Raw genomic sequence first — 19,561 nt, 5'->3', positions numbered from 1 at the left:
ACACCAAAAAAAAAACACCACCGGGAAAATAAATGATCCTGAGCAAAGTCTAGAGCTGATCCCATGACAGTATACTCCAAGGACGGAGAAACCCCATATTTCCTAGGCCAAGTGAATTCCTTTTCGAATGACCCCAATATTTACTGTGCCAGGGCAGGAGGGGAAAAAACAAAAATACAAAAAGCACAATACCTTGGTTATTTTATATATATATACATATATATTTTACCTTCATTTATTATTGTTATTATTATTTTTATTTACCTATCTATTTTGGTCGATTTCTCTGTTTGGGTGTGATTATTGAAATCGTCCCCAATTATACTTATTTTTTCTTTTCTTTTCTTTTCTTTCGTTATGTGCTATGCCATGTTTCTTATTTCAAGACCATGGCGTGTTTTTGGTTTATTTGTTTGTTTGTTTGTTTTTAGCTTTGTTTTTCATCTGTTTTTTTGTGGTGCTTATCGATATAGCTGGAGTCCTCACCGGATAATTGACACTTTTTTTGGTACTGGTGGAGTGTTTCACCTTCTTTCTCTCCTTCATCTCCCAAATTGGTGATGAGAGCCTCTAGAAGGATTCTGCCCATTTTGGGAGTATTAGACTCTTACCCCAGTTTATTTATCTTCTCTTTTTCAGGCAAAACCACGCAACTTGAACTAGCTAGTCCTGCCTACAGTTAGAGGGGGAGATAAGGGAGGCATCGAGACCAAACAGGTGCAAGACTACTAAGTAGGAGGTTGGATACAGAGGGGACCACATATTCTAGCCACCCTGGGGGTGAGGGAAGAGGAAATGAGAGGTTGGACAAAAACGGAGGGGTAGGGAGGACAATTTGGTGATGGAAATCCCCCCTGATTTTATGTAAATATGTACCTAAAATGTTATTGTCAACAATATGTAAGACACTATGATCAAAATAAAAATTATATTAAAAAAAACACTGTAAGGCAATCTTGCAAAGTGGATTTTTTAAAAATAATTTTTATTGAAACCAATGTGAATTTCAAGTCTTTCACAGTTATATTTAAGGTACATAGTGACAGTGAATTAGGGCAATTCCCACCATGGGTGTTGACTTCCCTCTGCCCCTGTTCTCAGCATACTTCCCCTGTTTCCACCCTTAGCCCCCTGGACTGCTAGTGTAATAAGTACATTTTGTGTATAGCTTGTTGTATTTTGGGTCTCTTGATTCTATTGTCTTTGACTTTGGGTTAGGTATTTAGGATGGTCATTTTTTTTATTTCCACTCAATATTTATGAGACTGCTTGCCTCTGGTATCATCCACTTTCCCCCCTTAATTTATAAGACAGGACAAGCTAATTCATGTTCTATGGTTCTGTTAAAGAAAAGCAAGATGAGCCCCCTGCGTAGAAGTTATGAATTTAAATTTAAAAGAAGAAAGAAAGAAAAATAAGAAGAAAAAAACAATACAAAACCAAATTAAAAAAATAGGAGTGGGAGCTAGTGTGGCAAGGTTTTTTTTTATAGACACAGTTATTGGGAAAAAAATTAGAGTGGAAATTCCCTTGACCTAAGAGATACAGGGTTTCTCCACCCTTGAAGCATGCGGTCATGTGATTAACTACAGATTATGGCCATGTTCATTGTCGAACCCAGAGGTCTTTAAATGGTGCCAGAAAATGTTCTGCTCATTTGTAGTTGTCAAGATTAGTCTTCTGTAATTAGAGATCTTGGTTTGTTGCACAGGCCCCAGGACAAGTCTAGAATAGAGTTTTTCTTTATGGTTCCAGAAGTTCTGCTCAGTCATGGTTGTTTCAGTCAGTCTTCTGAATTACTGATATTGGTTTTTGCACAGGTCAAAGGTTGAAGTATCTTCTGATTTCATCTCACAATTAGATGATGAGGTTGGGAACCTTCCTTTAGATCAAGTTGCTATTTCCTCATCATCAGGATGTTGTATGCACTTAGCCCAGTGCAAGTTGGTGCCAGAGTGGTATTAGGGACTTCCGCAGGGGGTAATTTGATTCCTGGGGCTAGTGTAGGGAACTGTGTCAGTTCTAAGGTTGGGATCCACAGTTCAGAGTTGGATGGTCAATGTCCGAGCATGTGCAGTCTAAATAGAGTAGCCATGACAAGTTTTCAGGGTGTGAAATTATAAGAGGTATTATAAAATGTATGTGTTCTTGTGCAGACACCAAGATCTCTAAATTCAGAGGTCTGATTTTACCACCCACGACGAAGCAGAAATCTTCCATACACCACAAAAGCACCGAGGGGAGAGTAAATGAGCAAGCAAGGAGTCTATAGTTAATCCCATGACAATATACTTCAAGGGTGGAGAAACCCTGTATCTCCTAGGCCAAGGGAATTCCATCTCTAATGCTCCCAATATTTGCTGTGCCTATGTGTGGGAAAAAGCACAAAATAATCTTTTTTATCTCTTTATCTATTTTTTGACTTCTTTGTTTTGGTGTAGATATTAAAATTGATGCCTCCAATTTTATTTTATTTTATCTTATCTTTCTCTTTCTTTTTGCGCTCTGGCATGGTTTTATTTCAGGACTGAGACTATTATGCGGTGCTTGTTTTTATTGCTGTAGTGCTCACTGGATATTTTAATTGACATTTATTTTTGTATGGTTGTGGTGTTTCAATTCCTTTTTTTCTTGTCCTCTCTCAAACTGATGTTGAGAGCCTCTAGAAGGACTCCGCCCATTTTCGGCTTATTTGATTTTTACCCCATTTTATTGCTTTTCTTTCCTTCAAACAAAACCATATAACTTGAGCTATCTAGTTTTGCCTCTCAAATGGAGGGGAAATAAGGGAGGGTACCAGGACCAAACAGATATATGATCCACTAAGTAGTAAGCTAGACACAGAGGGGACCACTTATTCTAGCAGCTCGGGGGGTGAGGGTGGGGGATATGGGATGCAGGGTGGGAACAGGAGTGGAGGGAGGACAAATTTGGTGGTGGGAATTCCCCTGATTCAATGTCAATATGACCTAAAATACTACTGTGAAATATATGTAAGCCTATATGGTCAAAATAAAAATAAAAATCATATATATATAAATATATGAGTTCTTATCCCTAATCTATAAGAGCTTGTTTCTATATATAAAATTTCCCCATTTTAGTGTGTCTATGCAAAAAGGAATGATGTCATATTATATTGTTGGTGCATTAGGAGGGTAAAAATGGCAGGCTATACAGTCTCTGTGCGCTGGTTTTGGCCTGAGCTATTTTATCCTAGGAAAGACTTTTGTTCTAGAATTTCATATTAAGCAGAAGCAGAACAAAGAAAAATAATAAATAAATAAATAAATAAATAAATAAATAAATAAGTAAAAATAAAGAAGAAAGTATAGAGGAGGCTACTTTTGCATCTGGGAATAGAAACACTAAGAGGTATAGCTGTAACTAAGAGGAATCAAACATACATAATAAATAGACAATATAGATGTCCCATTAAATCTTTTGAGACAGTCTTGGGGGGGAGGAGATCCAGGGCATATTTTTGTCCCACACCAAGATCTTCTTGAAAATGAGAAATGGTTTGCAGCATTACAGGTTTGGGTAGTGTACTCAAGTTGGGGTCCTTCTCGAGCTGAATGCAGTAGCATACAAACTCAAGCCCACTTATAGACAAACTTTCTAGATCTATTCATAGATTGTATTTGGAGACCTGACCCTTATGGAATGGGTCAGAGCACTTAAGAAATAATTGAATTAAGAAAAAATTAATCTGAAAAATGGCTTAGGAGAGACAAAAGAGTAGAAAATAGAAAGAAGAGAAAGAAAATAATAAATAAAAGGAAAAATAAAGATAGAAAAAGTAAATAGATAAGTTGGGATGATATCTCTGAGGAGAAATGTTTTTCAATTTCTTAGTGCTTCTTGAATGGCAGGGGTGAACTTTGCTAACTGAAGCTTTCAGAGTTATATTGTGCATGGCACATTTTAGCATAAACATAGTTTTCATGACTAGAGTACTAAGCAATATGGTAGTGGGCACTATAAGAGAAGTTCTACCTTATATAGTATTATTCACCATGTCTTTTGCATTGAGGTTCCTTTCCTAGAAAAAAAGCTGACAGCATAGGCATTATGATACAATAGTACCATAAGTTGAGTTGAAAAAAGAAGAACAGAGAGAAGGAAAAGAGAAAAAGGAAAGGAATAATAGTTATTTGCAATTACATAGTCAATGAGTATGTCCTATAATATGTGTGTGGTGTGTAGTTGTCTATTTCAGTGGTCTCAATGGTCCTAAGCTTTGGGTCATTGTAGAAGATGTGTCACATGGAAATGGATAAATTGAAGTATTTTTATCAAGGCAATGTTATAATGAGCACTGCATATGAAGCCTAATATGATAGCACACCGAATTGCAAAATTAGGGTGTCCACCCAATATCTCCAAGAACCTCTGTGGACAAAGAAGTTGAAGAGTTATTTTGTATATAATACAATTAAGGCTTTAAAACATACTAATAATAAGCACTGTAGCGAAGTCACTGGCTACCAATCATGTTCTGTGCCTGATTATGTGAATAAAGATATTAGCACATGATTGTAGGTCTTAGTAGGGTGGGGTTAGTTGGACACCTGTTCAATCTAAACTGCTATTTCTATTTTTTTAGTTTTCTTTGAGGATTAAAAGAGAATAAAGGATTTGTGTTTCTCCACTTCTGCTTGATATGATCACTTTTCCTCGTTATACCCTGGCATCTACGGTGTTGAGAGTACCTACCATTTAGATCATTGTGTTTCATCATGGGGTTATTCTAGATCCCACATATTAGTGATATCATTCTGTATTTATCCTTCTTTTTCTGGCTTGCTTCATTTAACACAATATTTTCTAGTTTCATCCTGGTTTCTGCAAATTGCATGACTCTACTATTTCTTACTGCTATGTATAATGTGTATATATGTATATAGTATTCCGTTGTGTATATGTACCACATCTTTATGATCCACTTATCTGTTGTTGGAAATCTACGTTGGTTCCAAATCTTGGCTATTGTGCTGAGTGCTGCAATGAATAATGGTGTGCACACATATTTTAGCATGGATGTCATTTTATCTTGGGATAGATACCCAGGAATACAATTGTTGGGTCATATGGCAGCTCAATTCTGAGTTGACTTAGAATCCTTCAACATACCATTATTACCACTAGACAAATCCACTAGGCAGAAAACTAGCAAAGATATAAGAGCCTGAAATGAAAAACTAGAAGAAATAGAACTAATATAACTATTTCTAGAAGAAATAGAACTAATGTTTATTAATAGACATTAATAGAACTAATAGTCTAATATATAGAACTAATAGATATACACAGGGCCATCCAGCTTCATAAAGAGTTTGGTAAGATTATGAAAGCCTATGGACAGGACAGCACATGCATATCAACCCAGAAGACTTTAAGATGACCTTTGGAAAGATAAATAATTAGATTGCAGGAGATAGTCAAGAGAATTCACATGAACTACTTTTATTCATTTTTTAAAATTTATTTAAAGGAAATATATCATAGTTGACACAATTGATCATAATACATTTGTTTCAGGAAGAACAAAGGCAAAGTTATTAAAAAATAGAAAAACTAATGAGAAGAAGGAGAAAGAAAGGTTCAGTAGTAAGTATATTTTTGAAAATCATTAAATCACCAGTTAACTCATTAAAGGCCTAGCAGAATGTTTAATAAGCTTTTCCTATTTTTAAGGATAAGAGTTAAAAAAGTACAGCAAAAACAGTGTTAAAGTGGCAATTGTTGTTTGCATAGGCACAGCAAAATATGGGGGACATGGAAAGAAAAAGCATTTTCCTAAATACAAGGAGAACTTACCCCTGAAGTTTTCTGGCATAAGACTATTTCTAGGCTCCAGGCATACTAGGTTGTCCAACCCAAGTCATTGTCTGTAGTGCCAATAAACCTTTTATTTCCACACAGTCGCTGTTGTTGGTGTCAGGTTTCTGTAGTTAAAGATCCTGGAATCTGTGCTTATCCTACATCGAAGTCAGGATGATGTGGAGTGTCCTCTAGTTTCACCTCACAAGTAGAGGGCAATGTGGATAGCCCTGACCTGAAAGCAGGTAGTTGTTGTTGTTATGTCTTCTGGAACTCTCTTTGAAGTAGGTCGATACCGGGGCAGAGATAGGGTCTTCCCTGGTAGGGGATTGCTCCCAGATGTTATAGACAACCATGGTTGTTTTGTAGATGGCATTCTGATTCAGGGGCGAATGGACAGTGCCCATTCTTCTGAGGCCTGAGCCAGGTCATTATGACAATGTTCAGGATGTAAGGTCCCACTGCATTACAAGATTTGTGTGTTCCTATCTCTATTAGATAAGAACTTGCCTATATGTATAGTATTTTCCCATTTTAATGTGCCTATGCAAAAGCAGAACAACGCTTCATGGCAATATTGGTGCATATGGGGATGGCTGTAACAAGTCCAACAATCCTCGTAACTTGGTTCTAACATAAGCTCCAAATCTAGGGATTCTTCTACCAAAATTCTTTATTGAACAGATCACAAAGAGAAGAACAGACGAAACTGGGGAAAATCTTCACTGAATAAGAGAATATTCAGTAAGGGTTATAGCTGTTAAGGGAATACATACAAGATATTAAAAAGATATATATGTGTGTCCCTTTTATGTTTTTTGAAATATTTGGGGTGTGTTAAATCCAGTGCATCAATTTGGTCTGTGATTTGGCCTGTGCAGTCTAATAACCGGCTGGTGATGGACCCATCTCAGGAAAAGTCCTTGAGCCGTGACTTCTCAGAAACCGAGTCTCTTAGCAAGCAAAGGCCCACAATGAAGGAAGGATGAGAAAAGGAGGCCTTTGAGAGTAGATCAATAGCAACAGTGTATTGGAATCTTCTTAGGCTGAGAGTCTATCATATCTCTTAGGGTGCAGTTTGGCAGCTGGCTTTGTGTGGGGATAATGATCTGCTTCTTGAGGAGCCAAAAACTGAAGGTAAAAAGGGTTAAATGTGGGGTAATGCTAGTTGGAGGTGAGGGAATGAAGGACTAGACATGAGCGTGTAGGGTGGTAGGCAAGGGCAGATTATAATATGGACGTTCTGCATCTGCAAAACATACATTAATCATAAGGACTCCTATCGATTTATATTATAGTGCTCCGCATGGTTTTGAAAATGGAGACCAGTGAGAAAAAATAGTTAGTGGTGATTGCCCCAGCCCAATCCTCCCCCGTACTCACCTTTCTGGCTGCCTGGGCCAGCACCCATGCATGCTGTCTGGGAGGAAGAAGGGGGAGATGGCTGGGAGCCTCCCTGACCTCCCAGCACCCCCAAGCTAGGAAAAAGTCCTTCTACCTGGGGTCTCCCCACACCCCGTGCTGGCAAGAGTAGCCTCCAGAACCATTGGTGGATGATCTTCACCAAGACTTGAACAAAGTTGATAAGCAGAATAGACATATAGAGGAAAATAGAGATCATCTTGTTGACTCAAAATCTGTAAAACAACCTTGGCAGGGACACAAGCAGCTTAATTAGTCTATTATTGCTGCACTTTTTCCAAGGCCATCTTATATCTACAATTCAATGCCTCATCTTCCACCAAGAATATCAGATATCAGAGTTATTTACTCATTTATTCTTTTCTTTGACATCTAAAGAAACCAGGGGACAGACAGGAGAGATCTAACCTTGGAACACGTGCAAGCAACACCATCACTGCACCTCAGTTGCTGCGGTTCCACGATTGCCATTTAGGGCTGGGAACCAGAGGACAGAAAGGAGGGATCTGACTTAGGACCATGCACAAGTGATGCCATCATTGCACCTCAGTTGCTCTGGCATGAAAGCTCAGTTCTAACATGGCCAGTAAGAGCTAGGAACCAGGAAACCTCAAACCATGTGCAAGCAGTCTCTTCCACAGCCATCACTGCACATCAGTTGCTGAGGTACAAAAGCCCGTTTCCACCATTTCTGGTAAGGTGAGCTGGGAGCGATCCCCCCACCTGGCAACCTAGCGACACCACACCTTTGAAGACTCAGCCAACTGACTTTCAAAGGTATACCCTTCCCCTGATCAGGAGAGATCAGTGGGAATTCTACATACACACTCTGGTCATAATCTCGTTGCCCTACAAACCCCGCTGACACTTCAGTCTATACTAGACTGAAGTCCTAGGCAGAGCAAACCCAACATTTTCTCCCTTAGAAAATATATAGCCCCAAATCTAACTAACTAGACTCTAACATCTCTACTATAATGGGGTAAACTTGCATACCTCGAATAAATAAACCCTAAAATAGTTCTACCTCCAACCACCTCCTACACAATCAAACAGACCACTTTAAAAAACATCCTAAAATTCTAGCACCCTAACCCACCCTATGCAGAGAACAATGGGGAACTAAGGAAGAAACCAGCAGGTGGGGATATGGAGAGAAATCCTAATAGATTTCCAAACTCTTCTGCCACCTTGCCTTTATGTCCCAAAGGGTTTGACCACATTAATGTCCTTCTTATAATGGTTCTGTAAAATGATCAAATTAGAATTACTATACAGGCAATGTAGCACTGAGTTCATGTAACAAGTGTTTCCTAAATTATGAAGTCCAGTGTGGGCATGACCAGATACCTCATTAAAGAATCTAGATTTTGGAACTGTTCATTTCCAGTCCCGATAATCTGCCTCATAGTGTGGTGTCAGCTTATTGTCCCAGTTACCTGTTGAGGTCACAATTTGTTTTCTGCTCACATTTTTGAGTAATATGTGTTAGTTCTGAGAGAAATTTTACAATCTTATCATGCAGTTGTGTCTGAGCTTTTTTGTTTGTGAGAATCTGGCTCTGACACAATATTTCTTGGCAGGGTTGCCATCTGTAGAAACATATGCATTTTATTTTCCTCGAATGAGATTACCAGCAATCCATTCATTATTCATTTTTACCCAAATAGGTGAATTGCTTTTTTACCTGAATGTCGTCTTTAAAATGTCTTTCTGCAGCTTTGTAGGGTTCTCGTTGGGGTAAATTTAAGAAATTTAGTTAAAAATAATGTTAAGGACAAAATATCTGTGGGTGGCATGCCTCTTTTTCTATATTTTGAGTTGAGTTTTGAGAGTTTTGTGAGCTTTTTTAATTATGGCCTGTCCATGCAGATTATATGGGATGCCAGCCAGTATTGTTTGATTTGCCATTCTTTACAACATGTTTGAAAAGTTTTACTAATTGCCATTGTCTTTCTTTATGTATTGGGGAACACCTAAACAGAAAACCATAGTAGCATGAAAGGGCAAACTGCTTTAGCTTGTTCTGAAGTAATTGGGATTCCCCATATAAAAATGGGAATATGTATCTATCACCAAATGAAGATAATTGTTGTTTTTTAAAGTCAACATTTGTAATATCCATTTGCTACAATTCATTAGTCATAATGCCCAGGGGTTGGCCCAGCTACATGTATTCTTTTACTCAAGGGTACACAAATGTACATGTATCGACTACTTGTCTGGCTTGCTTTCATGGAATATAATAGTTTACATGCAAACAACTTGCGTTAGTATCAAGCACTGCATGTTATGTAGGTGACTTAAATATTGGCATGGGCAGATAATCAGCTGTTTTATTCCCTAGGGCCCATCAGCCCTGGGAGGTCAGAGTGGGTTCTTATGTGAGTGATATTGACTAATAACTTTTTGCAGAAGGGCTAGTAATTGTTGCATCAAATCTTGATCAGACTGGTTATGAGCATTTAAAGAGGCAGTTGTTGAGGTAGGGCTCAGGGCTCAGGTGGGGGCAGGCAGCTGGTTCCTGTCTCTGTCCCTCCCCCCACCCAATTCCCTTAAATAGAAAAGAGGCAGTTGTTATGCCTGTGAACAATCCTACTACGTAAGCTTAATCACTTATTACATTGCATGGAAATGAAACATGTGATAATAACTTATTTAAAGTAGCAAGTTCCACTTGAACAGACTTGTACTTAGTATGCATTTTGTGCTAAGAGAAGGGCCAGTAATACCGCCTTTTCCTGATGACGACCCAACAATATAAACCATGGGGATGTTAGAGGGGAGGAACAGATAATAGATGAGATCACAATATACGTCCTCTTAGGCAGAGGCTGCACCCAGAAGACTCCAAATACCAGTTCTTCTGTTTCTCTTCAGCTGGTATGTTGGGTCTCTAGGCAAGACAGCTAACCATAGGCCCCCTGGGCTGACCACTTAGTCCAGGGGACTGAGATCCCCCCACGCCAGACTGGTCTTCAGGGCCACGCCTGGTAAATAGGTCTCTGGGGGGAGGGTGGGGGAGAGAAATTCTTCCTCTATGCATATTGGACTCCATTCAGAAGTTCTTTTCTTACTAGTATTTATTTTCAAAATAAATTTGTGCTCACGCAACATATATACATTTTATTTTATTTTATTTTATTTTATTTTATTTTATTTTATTTTACGCCTTACCTCCATGTTATCTCTCCGGCCCATCATATATACATTTTAACAACACCCAAAAATATTCTTAATTCTCGACTGTTTCTAGGAAAAAAAATGGAATTCCCTAGATTTGGAGGATAGTATTAAAATAGGTCTCTAAAATCAGTGTATATGTAGGCGTGACTTTCTATACAGTGATCCTCTCTGACTGCCAAGCCTAATCCATAAACAATTCATCTATACAATGTATATAGCCCCTCTGATATATTTCACTTCCCCCACACCAGAGCCCCTTCTACTCCCTCATCTTCCTTATCTGGATTCGTTATCTTCCCCTTAATTAACCCTCTTTACCCTCAGTTCTTTAATTTGTTAGGCACCAAGACCAACCTCCTGCTCCAACAGACTGCCCTTTCGCACACCCCTACAAAGCTCATTATTACTCCTTAACTCTCTCACCCCCAACCATCAGTACCCCACATTTACCCTTTTTAACTTCAGTACTACACAGTCCTAATTACAGACCAATGTCGTGCATTGTATTTAACAGCCCCCAACTATTTCAAAAGACAGAAAATGAACACATATGTCTTTTGAATATTTTATGTGTATTTTCTTTAACAGCTATAACTCTTTCTAAATATTCTTTTACCCTAAAGATTCTACCCACTTTTTATCTTGTCTTCTATTTGTGAGCTGTTCAATAAGGAATTTTGGTGGAAGAGTACCTTAGTTTAATGCTTATGATTGAACCATGTCATGGGGATTGTTGGACTTGTTCTTATGGCCCCCATATGCACCGATAACGCCACATGGCATTGTTCCTTGTTTGCATAGGCACATTAAAATGGGAAAATACTATACATACAAATAAGTTCTTATCTAATAGAGATTGGAACACACAAATCTCGTAGTGCAATGGGACCTTACACACTGAAATTTGATATAATGAGCTGGCACAGGCCTCAGAAGAATGGGCATCCTCCATTCACCCCTGAACCAGGGAAGCTATCTATGAAACATCCAAGGTTTTTTATAACAACACCTGGAAGCAATCCTGTACCAGGGAAGACCCTACCACTGCTCTGACATCGACCTGCTCAAAAGAGACTTCCCTTAACACTAAGAAGACTTGACAACAACAACGACCTGCTTACAGGACAGGGTTTTTTGCATTGCCTTTTAATTGTGAGGTGAAACGAGAGAATGCTCTGCACCATCCTGACTACAATGTAGGATATGCAGATTCCAGGATCTTTAATACAGAAACATGATACCAACAACAGAGAGTGTGTGAAAAATAAAAGTGTATTGGCACTACAGACAATGACCTGGATTGGACAAACTAGTTTGCCTGGAGCCTAGAGTTGGTCTTATGCCAAGAAACTTCAGGGGTAGGGTCTCCTTGTATTTAGGCCAAGGCTTTTCCTTTCCATGTCCTTCATATTTTGGTGAGCCTATGTAAACAATAATTGCCACCCTAACACCGTTTTTACTGTGCTCCTTTGACTCTAATCCTTAAGAAAAACAACCCACTTAAACTTTTGAGGTTAACTTAAACTAATATGCATGTGTATGGAAATGTAAAAAAGTACTTTACCTTCAATTTTTAAGGAGTTACATAAGTTTTATGGCTTTAGATTGCTTTGTGAGCTGCTAAGAAATATTATGTACTACAATCTGGGGACTTGAGGGACAAAGTAATTGTACATGGGTTCTGTTTTATTTTTCTTAATGTTCTTTGGCTGAAAGTTCAAAGTTAAGATTGCAGCAATGGGACTACTGAGAATTCTGTTTATGGATGATTGTCCTTCAACTGTAACATTACCTTGTCCTCTTTCTTTGCATCTTTGTTCTCATAATTAAAAATAAAAATTAATAAAAATATATGTCCTCTTAAAGAAGTCCAGGCCTTTCCATTAGAATAATGGGAGGAAACATCACCTGAAAAATCAGAAAGGCTCATTGAAGGGGATCACTGAGAGGTAATATACATTATATTTCTTCTTCTTCTTCTTCTTCCTCTTCCTCTTCCTCTTCTTCTTCCTCTTCCTTTTCCTCTTCCTTTTCCTCTTCCTCTTCCTCTCCCTCTCCTCCTCCTCCTCCTCCTCCTCCTCCTCCTCCTCCTCCTCCTCCTCCTTCTTCTTCTTCTTCTTCTTCTTCTTCTTCTTCTTCTTCTTCTTCTTCTTCTTCTTCTTCTTCTTCTTCTTCTTCTTCTTCTTCTTCTTCTTCTTCTTCTTCTTCTTCTTCTTCTTCTTCTCCTCCTCCACCTCCTCCTCCTTCTCCCTGTCCTCCTTTTTCTTTTCTTTAAATCAGCTTCACTATTATTACAGGATTAAAACCTAACAAGTAAATTGTTATGAGTGTTGCTTTGATAATAAGAGCCGAGATCAATTCCAAATAGGCCAGAAACATGTGAGGTTGCTTGTTGTATAAGTAAACCCAGACAGCTGAGCAATAGCACCTGTAGTGGAATAAGGCATTGCAAAAATTAAAAGTCACACCTTCTCTCCTGGTATAAACCTGTAAATATAGGACTTTGGAGTTAATCCCTGAAAAAATATTTAATTTCTGTTGGGCCTTTTGTGTTAAAGACCTGGTGCTATTTAAATTTGGCTTTTCTTCTAATGTACTACATAAATTGCTGAGTTCTGATTTTGGAATTCCAAGAGTATGGATCAAATTTATATCACCTAGAAGCTTTTAAAAGTTATTAAAAATCCATAGATTTTTCTGAGAAATAGAAATGTTTTGAGCATGCACTGAAGTATTCTCCAATACAAAACCCAAGTATTGAAATGAAGGTAAAATCTAGATTTTCTTCTGTGCTTATACTTAAACCTGCAAGCCCCTTAAGACAAATTCATAAATAAATTGCAATTATTTGTAAGTCTGAGCTGACAGTAAAATATCATTCATGTAATGCACCAAATATACCTGGGGAAACATTTTATATTGAACGTAAAACTGCCAATGAAATATTGACACATGGTGGGTGAATTTGCTAAGTTCTGAGAAAAACTGTCCATTGAAATTGCTGCATAGGGGGCACTTTTATTAACAGAAGGAAGTGAAAAGGTTAATCGTTTTCTGTCTTATGATGTATGAAAATATTATAAAAACAACTCTTTAAGTCAATTATCAAAGGTCAGTCTCTTGAAATGAGACTACTACTACTCCTGAAGGTAGTAAGCCATTGTACATATTGCCACATAACTTTACAAATAACTTGTACACATAACTTGAACAATCTAGTCCTGCCTCCCAATTAGAGAGGGAAATAAGAGAGGTACCAAGACCAAACAGGTGTAAGATCACTAAGTAGTAAGCTAAGCACAGAGGAGACCACTCATTCTAGCAGCCCCAGGGGTGAGGGAGGAGGATATGGGAAGCAGGATGGGAACGGAGGTGGAGGGAGGACAATTAGGTGATGGGAATTCCCCTGATTTAATGTTAATATGTACCTAAAATATAACTGTCAACGATATGTAAGCCACTATGATTAAAATAAAAATTATATTAAAAATCAATAAAATGAGCACAGGAAAAAAATGTTTTAAACTGAACCTTAAAAAAATAAATACTGGAGAATTCCAATTAGAAAAGAGGTTTCAATGTTTCCCAGTCTCAACTATTCCTCAGCTAACTTTCTAAGTGCCTCTAATTTTTTTTACTGTGGATGGGCCCCTTGGTAATCCAGATCGAAACATTGGGTTTCTATTCAATGGGAGTGGGTTCTGGGCTCTTTAACCCAGTGCCACAATTAATAAGGTGAAACCTCTGAATTAACATACTGGTTGGTGTTTTGGCGAGGATTGTGATATTCTACTCACCGTTGCTTATGTAAATCACGTCCCCATAGGTTCAAAGAAACCAGAGCCACATAAGGCATGAATATCACTATTGGTTTTCTGGTCCTATGCACTTCAAATACTTTGTATGCTTAAATATCTTGAGACTGTGTGCCTGAGTCGAGCCCACCTTGGGTGGCTAGAAAAATCCTCCACTTGTCCTAATGCCTCATTTTTTCTTGCTTGTAATATTCTGGAGTGAAAATGATGGATTTTTGGAGATATTTTCCAAAGTCTCTGGAAATATGACTAACTCATTATATACATATAATATGCAAGCCAAACTTTATTGTAAACTCCCAATCATGTCTAAAATTATCCATTGATATACAGCTAGAAATATGATCACAATCTAAGCTTAAAAAAATTTTGGGCCACACCCATGCCCACGTGCAAGGCAAGCACTCTACCGCAGCAACAAGGAGTAAAAAATAACTCTTATCAGTCACAACAAAGATTCTGCTGCCTGTATATCTTTCTGTCTGCCTCTTTTCCTTGGGAACATGTGACTATAGGACCTTTCCCCTTGTCCAGATATTTGTTTCCCCTGAAGCACATTGAACTGGTGTGAAAATAGTTTTTCTGAGTCAAAAATGGACCCATTGCCTGACTCTTTATCTGCCTCATTTTTTTGATATTGTTTTACTGGGTGGAGTCAAACTCAGATGGCTGGATAGTCATCATCTTGTCCTGATATTCATTTTCTCTTAGTGTGCACTTACCTGAGATAAAATTCCTCTTCTTTGTCACAACAAGGATCATGCTACTAGTATGTCTATTTGACTCATTTTATTAGAACTATGTGCCTTATATTATTCTTCATCTTTTTCTTGGGGTGTTCTGACCTGTGGTAAAAATGTGTCTTCTAAATCACAAAAAGGACCCTACTGCTAGTTTCTATGTCTGCCTCTGTTTCTTGGGACTTTGGGACTAGGATGAGTCTGGCTGGAAAATCTTGCTTGTCGTGGTGATTATCTTTCTCCCACGACTCATTGACTTGGTTGTGTGTGAAAATGGCTCTTCGAGTCACAAAGAGAACTCTGCTTCCAGTTAGACTGTCTACCTCTGTTTCTTGGGAATACATGGCTGAGCAGAGTTTCGCTGGGGTGGCTGGAAGTTTTATGGTAATTTTTAAATTTTTTTGGCCACACCCGTTTGATGCTAAGGGGTTACTCCTGGCTAAGTGCTCAGAAATTGCCCCTGGCTTGGGGGGACCATATGGGACGCCAGGGGATAGAACCGCGGTCCTTCCTTGGCTAGTGCTTGCAAGGCAGACACCTTACCTCTAGTGCCACCTCACCGGCCCCAAATTTTTTATAAATCTTTTTTAAATTAATATCTTTATTTAAACATCTTGATTACAAACATGATTGTGGTTGGGTTTCAGTCATGTAAAGAACACCCCGCCTTCACCAGTGCAACATTCCCATCACCAATGTTCCAAATCTCCCTCCTTCCCCCCCACCCCTGCTTGTACTCTAGACAGGCTTTTTACTTACCTCATTCATTCACATTGTTATGATAGTTCTCAGTGTAGTTATTTCTCTAACTGCATTCATCACTCTTTGTGGTGAGCTTCATGTAGTGAGCTGGAACTTTCAGCTCTCCACTTTTTTGTCTCTGAAAATTATTGCAAGAAAGTCTTTTCTTTTTTTTAACATTATTACAAAGAAAACTTATTTGCAGATATTGCAATGATGTATACAGTATAAAATATTTTATCTAGAGAAATAATTCTATTTTTTATAATTATCTTTATTTAAACACCATGATTACAAACATGATTATAGTTGTATGATTACAGTCATGTAAAGAACACCCCCTTCACCAGTGCAACATCCCCGCCACCAATTTCCCAGATCTCCCTCCTCCCCACCCCCTCACAACTGTACTCGAGACAGGCTTTCCACTTCCCTCATTCATTCACATTGTTATGATAGTTTTCAGTGTAGTCATCTCTCCAACTGCACTCATCACTCTATGTGATGAGCTTCATGTCATGAGCTACACCTACCAGCCCTCATCTCTCTTGTCTCTGAGATACTGTTAAAAATGTCTTTCATTTTTCTTAAAGCCCATAGATGAGTGAAACCATTCTGCATCTTTTTCTCTTCCTCTGACTTACTTCAATCAGCATAATAGATTCCATGTACATCCATGTATAGGAAAATTTCATGACTTCATCTCTTCTGACGGCTGTATAGTATTCCATTGTGTATATGTACCACTGTTTCTTTAGCCACTCATCTGTTGAAGGGCATCTTGGTTGTTTCCAGAGTCTGGCTATTGTAAGTAGTGCTGTAATGAATATAGGAGTAAGGAAAGAATTTTTGTATTGTATTTTTGTGTTCCTTGGGTATATTCCTAGGAGTGGTATAGCTGGATCGTATGGTAGCTCAATTTCAAGTTTGTGAAGGAATCTCCATATGGCTTTCCATAAAGGTTGTACTAGATGGCATTCCCACTAGCAGTGAAAAAGAGTTCCTTTCTCTCCACATCCCTGCCAGCACTGCTTGTCTTCCTGTTTTGTGATGTGTGCCAATCTCAGTGGCATGAGGTGGTACCTCATAGTAGTTTTGATTTGCATCTCCCTGACGATTAGTGATGTTGAGCATCTTTTCATGTGCCTTTTGGCCATTTGCCTTTCTTCTTTTTCGAAGTGTCTGTTCATTTCTTCTCCCCATTTTTTGATGGGGTTAGTTGTTATTTCTTGTATAGTTCTGTAAGTATCTTGTAAATTTTGGATATTAGCACTTTATTTGATGAGTATTGGGTGAATAATTTCTCCCATTCAGTGGGTGGCCTTTGTATTCTGGGCACTATTTCCTTTGAGATGCAGAAGCTTCTCAGCTTAATATAGTCCCATCTGTTTATCTCTGCTTCCACTTGTTTGGAAAGTGCTGTCTCCTCCTTAAAGATGCTTTAGTCTCAATGTCCTGGAGTGTTTCACCTACATGTTGCTCTATATACCTTATAGTTTCAAATCTGATATCAAGGCCTTTAATCCATTTGGATTTTACCTTTGTACATGGTGTTAGCTGGGGGTCTGAGTTCACTTTTTTGCAAGTGGCTAACCAGTTGTGCCAAAAGCACTTGTTGAATAGGCTTTCCTTGCTCCATTTAGAATTTCTTGCTCCTTTATCAAAAACTAGGTGGTTATATGTCTGAAGAACCTTCTCTGAGTACTCAAGCCTATTCCACTGATCTGAGGGTCTGTCTTTATTCCAATACCACACTGTTTTTTATAACTATTGCTTTGTAATACAGCTTAAAATTGGGGAAAGTAATGCCTCCCATATTCCTTTTTTAAAGGAGTGCTTTAGCTATTCGAGGTTGTTTATTGTTCCAGATGAATTTCAGAAGTGTTTGATCCACTTCTTTGAAGAATGTCATGGGTATTTTCAGAGGAATCGCGTTAAATCTGTACAATGCTTTTGGAAGTATTGCCATTTTAATGATGTTGATCCTTCCAATCCATGAGCAGGGTATGTGTTTCCATTTCCGCGTGTCCTCTCTTATTTCTTGGAGCAGTGTTTTGTAGTTTTCTTTGTATAGATCCTTCACATCTTTAGTCAGTTTGACTCCAAGATATTTGAGTTTGTGTGGTACTAATGTGAATGGGATTGTTCTCTTAATGTCCATTTATTCCCTATCATTATTAGTGTATAAAAAGGCCATTGATTTTTGTGTGTTAATTTTGTAGCCTGCCACTTTGCTATATGAATCTATTATTTCTAGAAGCTTTTTGGTAGAGTCTTTAGGGTTTTCTAAGTAGAGTATCATGCCATCTGCAAACAGTGAGAGCTTGACTTCTTCCTTTTCTATCTGGATTCCCTTGATATCTTTTTCTTGCCTAATTGCTATAGCAAGTACTTCCAGTACTATGTTGAATAGGAGTGATGAGAGAGGATAGCCTTGTCTTGTACCATAATTTAGAGGGAAGGATTTTAGTTTATCTCCATTGAGGATAATATTTGCCACTGGCTTCTGGTAGATGGCTTTAACTATATTGAGAAAGGTTCCTTTTATTTCTATCTTGCTGAGAGTTTTCATTAAGAATGGGTGTTGAACCTTATCAAATGCTTTTTCTGCATCTATTGATATGACCATGTGATTTTTATTTTTCTTGTTGTTTATGTTGTGTATTGTGTTGATAAATTTACGGATGTTAAACCAGCCTTGCATTCCTGGGATGAAACCTACTTGATCAAAGTGAATGATCTTCTTGATGAGGCACTGAATCCTGTTCGCCAGGATTTTGTTGAGGATCTTTGCATCTGTGTTCATCAGGGATATTGGTCTGTAATTTTCTTTTTTGGCAGCATCTCTATCAAGTTTTGGTATTAAGGTGATGTTGGCTTCATAAAAGCTATTTGGAATTGTTCCTGTTTTTTTTGATTTCATAAAAGAGGCTGGCCAGGATTGGTAGTAGTTGAAAGGTTTGAAAGAATTCATTCGTGAATCCATCAGGGCCTGGGCTTTTGTTTTTGGGAAAATTTTTGATTACAGTTTTAATTTCCTCAATAGTGATGGGGGTGTTTAGATATGCTACATCTTCTTTATTCAACCGTGGAAGGTTATATGAGTTCAAAAATTTATATATTTCTTCCAGGTTCTCATATTTTGTGGCATAGAGTTTCTCAAAGTATTCTCTGAATACCCTTTGAATCTCTGCAGTATCTGTAGTGATCTCCCCCTTTTCATTTCTAATATGCGTTATCAAGTTTCTCTCTCTCTTTTGCTTTGTGAGTTTTGCCAATGGTCTATCAATCTTGTTTATTTTTTCAAAGAACCAACTTTCTGCTTTCTTTGATCTTTCGGATTGTTTTTTGGGTTTCCACTTCGTTGATTTCTGCTCTCAGCTTTGTTATTTCCTTTTGTCTCCCTATTTTTGAGTTTTTTTGTTGAGCACTTTCTAGTTCTATTAGCTGTGTCATTAAGCTACTCAGGTAAGCTCCTTCTTCCTTCCTGATGTGTGCTTGCAAAGCTATAAATTTTTCTCTCAGTACTGCTTTTGCTGTGTCCCATAAGTTCTGATAGTTTGTGTCTTTATTGTCATTTGTTTCCAGGAACCTTTTGATTTCCTCCTTGATTTCATCTCGGACCCAATGTTTATTCAGTATGAGGCTGTTTAACTTCCAGGTGTTAAATTTTTTCTTCTGTGTCCCTTTGTAGTTCACATCTAACTTCATAGCCTTGTGGTCAGCAAAGGTAGCCTGCAAAATTTCTATCTTTTTGATTTTATGCGGTATGTTTTATGTGCAAGCACGTGATCTATCCTGGAGAATGATCCATGTACATTGGAAAAGGAT

The sequence above is a fragment of the Suncus etruscus genome, chromosome X, assembly GCF_024139225.1.
Source record: "Suncus etruscus isolate mSunEtr1 chromosome X, mSunEtr1.pri.cur, whole genome shotgun sequence".
Lineage (NCBI taxonomy): Eukaryota > Metazoa > Chordata > Mammalia > Eulipotyphla > Soricidae > Suncus > Suncus etruscus.
This window is presented reverse-complemented; position numbering follows the sequence as displayed.